At 36.9% G+C, this 7,733-nt stretch overlaps 1 pseudogene; it reads left to right on the forward strand.

Moving 5' to 3' along the window:
- The window catches only part of LOC107689542 (protein FAM46A-like), a 25,908-nt pseudogene that overhangs the window by 11,939 nt on the left and 6,236 nt on the right, over nt 1-7,733 (forward strand).

Here is a 7,733-nt window from a genome sequence, read left to right on the forward strand (position 1 = left end):
CACAATTTGAGTTGAATTACTGAAATAAATGAACTTTTCCACGACATTCTAATTTATTGAGATGCACCTGTATATGTACAGTAAACTGTAGCACATGTTGTACACCTTCAAGCATGTGACTGTCAAATTTTATTTGTAACCATTTTTTATGTGTACTGCATTTTTGCAGAACTGAGAAATGACTGCCTAGAAATATAGCTAGTCTTGTGTCAGGAGACCAAGAAACTGCTATAGTACTGTGTACTGTAATGAAATTTGGCAAAATGTGCAGAGGATGCTAAATTTACTTTTTTAAATTTTTACTGTACTGTATTGTGGTGCATATTAAGTTCATACAATTCTTTGGTATTTGAACTTTTCTAGTGCTTTTCATCTACTGCAAGATTACTTTACAGTAGTAAAATGAAAACATTTTTTTCCCAAAGTGAATTGCTGAATTATACATCTGTATCTGTAATTTAATTTATGTATACTGTAATAGACATTGAGCTGCAAAAATAATTCCCGAATCCTAGTAAGAGTTTTTTGTTACAGTGTTATTGATCTCAGTGTTCACTGGGCAGGAAAGTAATCTGTGTATTTGAATGGTGTGTAAGCATTTACAGTTTTTTACACTCAAACAGCAGAACCACACACCAAATCTGCAAAACCATAACTAATTCTCGGCCTTTGACTCAGTTTTTAATTTCATAAAACACTTTTTGCAATTTGCAAAAATAATTTTTTGCCATTTCTAACGTTTTTATTAAATTGTAATAACGTTAAATACAAATTCAGTCTCATTAAAAACATTTTTTTTAGACTACATGGCACCCATGTCTGGTTCTTGCCTAAAAAGAGGGGTTTATGATGTTTAATACATCTTCATTTGAGTCCAGGCCGAGATCCAAGTAGGTTGAGTCTGAGTCAAGACCGAGACCAGAAGAGGGTTGAGTCCATTACTCAACCCTCTTCTGGTCTCCGTCTAGACTCAGACCAAGCTCCAAGACAAAGACCAGTGGAGGGTCTGAATGATTCAGACAGTGTAAATATCCTTTCCCTTCTGGGGAAATTAATTTTGGTTTTGTGGCAGTGTCATACGGACCTCTGCACACACGCAGTAGCACAGAAGTGAGTAGTCAAAGAGCACAGAACGTATCAGTGTTTGTTTGAGTCAAGACTGAGTCTAAGTGCTCTTGAGTCTATGAAAATATGGTCGTGGACCCAGACAACACTGTCTTAAGCATTCCATCCCCTTTGATAATGATATACGAATCAGTGTCAAATTTGTAAAAAAAAAAAAATGTTTCTTGCATATCACGCTTAATAGTGTCTTTTTCTGTCTCCACCTGTAGGTGGTGCGGGCTCGTCTAGAGGAGCGAGGCGTAGTGGTGCGCGATGTGAAGCTGAACGGTTCAGCTGCCAGTTATGTGCTCCACCAGGACACTGGCCTGGGCTACAAAGACCTGGACCTGATCTTCGGCCTGAGTCTGACCGATGACAAGACCTTCCGTCTGGTAAAGGACGTGGTCCTGGACAGCCTCCTGGAGTTCCTGCCCGCTGGCATGAGCCGGGACCGTATCACCGCCCTGACCCTGAAGGAAGTGTACGTGCAGAAGCTGGTGAAGGTTTGCAATGACATGGACCGCTGGAGCCTCATCTCACTTTCCAACAACACTGGCAAAAACGTGGAGCTGAAGTTTGTGGACTCCCTGCGGCGGCAGTTTGAGTTCAGTGTGGACTCTTTTCAGATTGGCTTGGACTCACTGCTGCTTTTTGACCGTTGCTCCGTGACGCCCATGTCTGAAAGTTTCCATCCCACTGTGCTCGGAGAGAGCATGTATGGAGACTTTGAAGAAGCGCTGGGACACCTACACGCCAAAATCATCGCTACGCACAGTCCAGAAGAGATCCGTGGAGGCGGGCTCTTAAAATACTGCCACCTGCTGGTAAGGGGTTTCCGTCCAGTGTCCGAGGCACAGATGAAGACGCTCCAGCGCTACATGTGCTCACGCTTCTTCATCGACTTCCCAGACATCAATGAGCAGCAGAGGAAGCTGGAGGCGTACCTTCAGAACCACTTTAACGGCATGGAGCACAAGCGGTACGATTGCCTCGTGACTCTCCATCGTGTGGTAGATGAAAGCACCGTGTGTCTCATGGGCCACGAGCGGAGGCAGACGCTCGCGCTCATCTCCTCTCTGGCGCTACATGTGCTGGCCGAACAGACCGCGATTCCTGCACTGTCTAACGTTACATGTTTCTACCAACCAGCGCCCTACGTCAGAGACGTCAACTTCAGCAACTACTATGTAGCACATGTGCATTCGCCAATTTCCACCTGTAACAACTCATATCAGACATGGCTGCCTTGTAGCTGAGCCATAAAAGGACAAAAACCCTGCTGGGGAATATTTGCAGTTTTCAGATGTTGTTTGGTTAAACCCCCCCAGACTTTCCATGGAGAATCTCATTAAAACATGTCCACGTCATAATGCACTTCAGAAAAAATAAAGTATATTTTTCATAAAGAAATGATCAATTCTCAATTGTACCAATCAATCGTATTCATCTTCTTTTTTAATTAAAATTAAAGTGTTTGTTTATTTAAATTGGCAAAAATTCAAGACAGTACAACAAATACTATACATTTTAGAATTTGGGAAATGTACTTTTAATTTAATAATAATAATAATAATAAAGCCCCGTTCACACCAAGAATGATAACTATAAAGATAACGATATTAGCGTCCACACCAGCGAACGATATCGTCTGTTTATTCTATAATAATAATAATAATAATAATAATGGTTTTACAATCATGCTTAATTTTCTTTGTGCAAAATATAATTTCTTTATTTTTTTCCCTTTTGGGCTGAAATATGACCCAGATATGTTTTTTGTAAGGTGTCATGAAATTCACCATCCAATTTTACCAGTTTTTTCTTTTGTGCAAAATTGGATAGAGACCAGATGTGAGATATTGTGTCTTTATGTGGATGCCACTAATCCACCCAGTTATACTGAACTCTACTATACTGGAAGACTCAAAATGATTCAGATTTCTCTCAAAAACTCTTTGTGAGGATTTTGTCCAGTGCAGATGAAACGATAACAATGAACATTGGGTGGAAGGTGGGAAAATGTCTAAAGCACTTCTCTACTCTTATGTGTGTGTAACTCATTCATGTTTAATAAGTGAAATGTTTTTAAGTTATGAAACAGCTTTTGTTGAATTTATGAAAAAACAAACAAATCAAGAAAACAGTAAAGCTGGGAGACTGTGTTCAGTTCTGACTGTGGTTTGCTACTTTCCTTATTTGAAAAAAACCGAGGACCAAAGACTTTAGATGTAGCAGTTTAAGTGGAATGTTACTTCTGTGTCTACAAGTGCCTGAAACCAACTACAAACTGACATGTATGTAAAATAAAAATGTTTATTGTTTTGTTCTCCAGGCTACTGTATAGTCAAGTATTTTTATTTTCAGGATCAGGGCATTTCCTTTCCAAATCATTAAAAAAGGAAAAATAAATATTGCCAAATTTGCTTCTAGTCTTTTTGCCTATATTTAGAAATGCAATATCACAATACATATATCCAGATTTGGAAATACATATATCACAATAAAAAGAGTATAAGAAAACAATCATATTCATGATGTGTTACAAAATAATCATAACATTAATGATTCTAAAATACATTTTTAATGCAAAATATATTTTGCATTCACGGTGGACACTATTTGTATTTGGACACTTAAGTGCTACTGGACCCTTGCACTAGATAACAAGATATCAAAAAGTGCCATTTATTTTAAAAATCTTAAGAAGTAGTATAACACTAATGAAATAGTTCATAGCTAATGTGACGAACCTGTAGTTGCTCTGTAGGACACCTCTGTGAATTTAGACAACTGCCTTCACACATCCACTAAAAATCTTTCTTTGCAAAAGAAAAAAGAAAAGAAAAAAAAATATCTGGATGCCAAATGATTTAAAGTCCTTTCAAAAATGGCTCAGAAAAGTAGTATTAGTTTTGAGAAAAGATCCAGCAGCATTTGAGAACAGATGCCACTTATTTTATCGAATACAGTGACATTCAGACATTTTTTAGTGCTTAAATGTCTAAATGCTTTTGATGGGGCCACAGTACTATAGGTCTGTGGGACGTTGAGGGTTTATATCTCTCATAGGGCAGGCTGTGCTTGTGTTGGCCGTGTTGTGCTCATTGTTGCTGAGGACACAGCTGATGAACAGCTGTTAGGAGAGCAGTGAATGTGCTTGCTGAATATGCAGTTTAAAACAGCCGCTCCACATGTTGTTGTACTCTGTGTATATGTTACAGGCCATCATTCAAGCACCGGCGTCATGGTACCTAATGTACCACTGACTAATAATATCATGTGGTGTGACAAACAGGACACTGTGCCATGTATTGTTTTTAAACTGAGATTTCAGGTGTGTACAACACATTTTGTTCAGCTCAAAATGGATATTTGCGGCTTTTAACCCTTGTGAAAAAGAAGTACACTCATGTATTGAATGTGCACTTATAGTGTACTTGAAATCTTAAAAGGATATATATTTTTTTTAAACTGTATTTGCAGATAATATAATATTAATGAAATAAAAGGCCCTTTAAAGCATGCTTAATGAGAGTTCACATTCACAATTCTTAGCACAGTTAACTGTTGTTTTATTCCATATTTTAAAGCTAATGTATTTTAAACATACTTAATTGTAACTTCATTACAAATGTGTAATTTTAAATATATTTAAATACAAGTTTCAGTAGAAATAACTTTAAAGTATATTTTAGTTTGTCATAAAGATGTACTTAAGTTCTACTTACGTGGGTCAAAAAAGCAATCTTTATTTCAACTTATTGCATTTAAAAAAAATACATCTATAATACATTTTCATTTAATCATAAATAGCATGCAGTTAAGTGTCTGAAAACATTACAGTCAGTTTGCACTTAAGTATATTCTTTTAAAATATAGTATCTCTGTAATAAGTAATAGTTTTGCATACTTTTTAAAAAAGTAAAGAGTGCTTGTTTTTCACAAGGGAAGGCAAACATTCCTTAACATGATTTGTTTAAGTCCTATATGGACTTAATATATTGACACCAACATACATATTATAAAAAATAAAATAAAAATATTTTTAAAAAGAAAGAAAGTGCACCTAACACAAGCTAAAATACAATGATATATCAAATTAAATGATGTATAGAGGTTACTACCTGACTACCTTTGAAGCCATTTTGACTGTTTTAAAAAAAAAAAAAATTGTATGTGACATCACAAGAGAGAAAAGTCAGTTTTCATAAAATCCAGAATTTCCAACTTGATTAAAGGTTGAAAGACATGAAAGGGATTTTTTTTTTCTATTTGGAAACTCTTAATTATGGTAATTCTGAAATGATGCACACTGGACACAGAAACCACCATTATGTATTCATCTGTACTGCATAGTTAGGGTGAACAACTTTGTATTGAATTTTATTGAAAACTATTGTTTTGCTGCCTTGCACTTGTGTTCCCTTCAGGAAATCCAGTCTAATTGCTTGTGTATCTGAAATCATCTCACGCTCAGTAATACAGAAAAAAAAAAAAAAAACGGTCGGGAACTCTGGCCTAGTTTCATCCATTACAGAAGTTGTGAATGTCATATAAAAATAAATAAAGGAAAGACAGACTGGTGTACTAGACAGAAAATATCTTATTTCTTAAACAAGTTAATGATTTCTGGGCAGCAAAGGCGATGTCCTCTTGACTCACTGTAATAGCACAGCATGAGTTATAGAATATGGAATTGCAATTAATAGAAGAACAGTAAAAACCACTTGGTGAAAAACTATGGCTAGCGGGGCGCCTCGACCATTCGAGTGTTACAGATCGTTCCCTGTGATATTAATTTAAGACTCTTATGGGAAGCATGAATACAGCTTTCTGTCAGATTCAGACAGCTGTGCATGTGTACCATGAAGCATGGCCTGCTGTGACAAACGCTTGATAACTGATTCTCAAAAGATTCGGATTGAAGCTTATTTTGATTACTCAGTCCAAATATTTCTGTTCAGAACTGTTCATAAGCAATGGAATCATGATGTAAATCATGAAACTGAATGTTTGTGGAAACAAAACGGGACCTCAAGGGAGCCAGGCTGAGATGGAGGACCATATGTTTTGCAGTTCAGAATATTGTTTACATGCTCACTGCTGTTTTCTGCAAGTGGTGTAAATGGCAATTGACAAAGAAAGAGTTATACAGAGGCATCTGGTTAATATCTGTGCCTGAGATGAAAAAAACCCCACAACATTTGCCACCAGAATTAGCCAGTGTAGGGTGACACCCATCGTCTATTCTCTTCATCTGTGTGTTTCTCTTTTCATCTTCCTCTTGCTCTGTCTGGTACTGGAGGCTAATTGGGTCAGAACATGATTCATAATTTCAGATTTGACAAGGAAACATGGGAAACCCTACTAAAGTGACAACGATGCTAAAAAGATCAGCTTATGCTGTGTTTTGAATGCTAAGTTTTGGCATTGTTTTACTGTTCCACCGACTAGACCAGCATAAAACAAAATTGGTCAAAGCTGGTCTCCAGCAAGAAAGTCCATATGCTTTCTTAGCTAGAAATACATTAGATCCATTTTGTGCTTCTGTCTCCATTTATTTCCCCCCACTTTTTCCCTCTCCTCACATTACACCAATGAATGACAGAACAGGGCTTTTCTCTGATCTTTTGTTTGAAGAAACCTCTCCTAACTATCACATTGTTTAAAGTTTCAATTAAAGAAGTAGCACACACAAAAAATTGAATCAGACTCACTGTGGACAGTGGAATGACCCCCAGAACCACCCGACCACCTCATCTAGGGCCACCAGACTAGGGAGCGCAGGGACCAGAATGGCTATAACTGGTAAGGTCCGTAGTGGACCATACCCCACAGCTATATGTTCTTGGGATGTATAGCCCCACATCCGCAATTCCCAGAGTAAATAAGAAACCATTCAGCAGCAGAGCATAGTCAATATATTCCTCTAGAGTCCCCGAAACATCGCTATCAGGCATCAAGTAATTCAAGAACTCACTTAATCGATTCCTTAAAATGCTGTTTAGAGACACATCATTGAATCCCACCTGGTAGCATAGCCAACAAACTCCTACACATAGTCCTCAATGGGATGATTTCCCTGGCGCAGAGGTAGCAGAGCAACTTCTAATTCTAAGTAATCAAAAAGTAGTCTGATTATAATATCTAAAATGTGTAATGTAAAGGATTAAATTACTAACTAAAGTTTTTATCATGTAATCTGGAATCAGCAATGGACTACAAATTGTAAGTAATCTCCCCAGCAGTGATTATAAAGTTTTTTTTTTTTTTTTTTTGTGGTTTGTTTTGTGATGATTTTCATTCACAAAAGCAAAAGTGAGCAGTTATCTATATTTTAGAAACACCCCTTGTGTGTGAGTACCTGTCATCAATGATGATTCATTTATTGTAGCTCACATCTCATGAGCGTATTTTTTTAAAAGTAAACATTTAATTGATTATAACAAGTTTCAAGCAGTCATTCAGAAGAAAATAAAATATATTCTAAGGGATAGTGAATTTTGCTTGTTTTGTTTTGTGATGATAAGAGTTTTGGAGTGAAATAGAGAAATCTGATAATAGATCTGTACACTCTAAAAAAAATGCTGGGTTAAATACAACCCAGTGCTGGGTAAAATAGGGAGAAA

The sequence above is a fragment of the Sinocyclocheilus anshuiensis genome, unplaced genomic scaffold (genome assembly GCF_001515605.1).
Source record: "Sinocyclocheilus anshuiensis isolate Anshui unplaced genomic scaffold, SAMN03320099.WGS_v1.1 scaffold369, whole genome shotgun sequence".
Lineage (NCBI taxonomy): Eukaryota > Metazoa > Chordata > Actinopteri > Cypriniformes > Cyprinidae > Sinocyclocheilus > Sinocyclocheilus anshuiensis.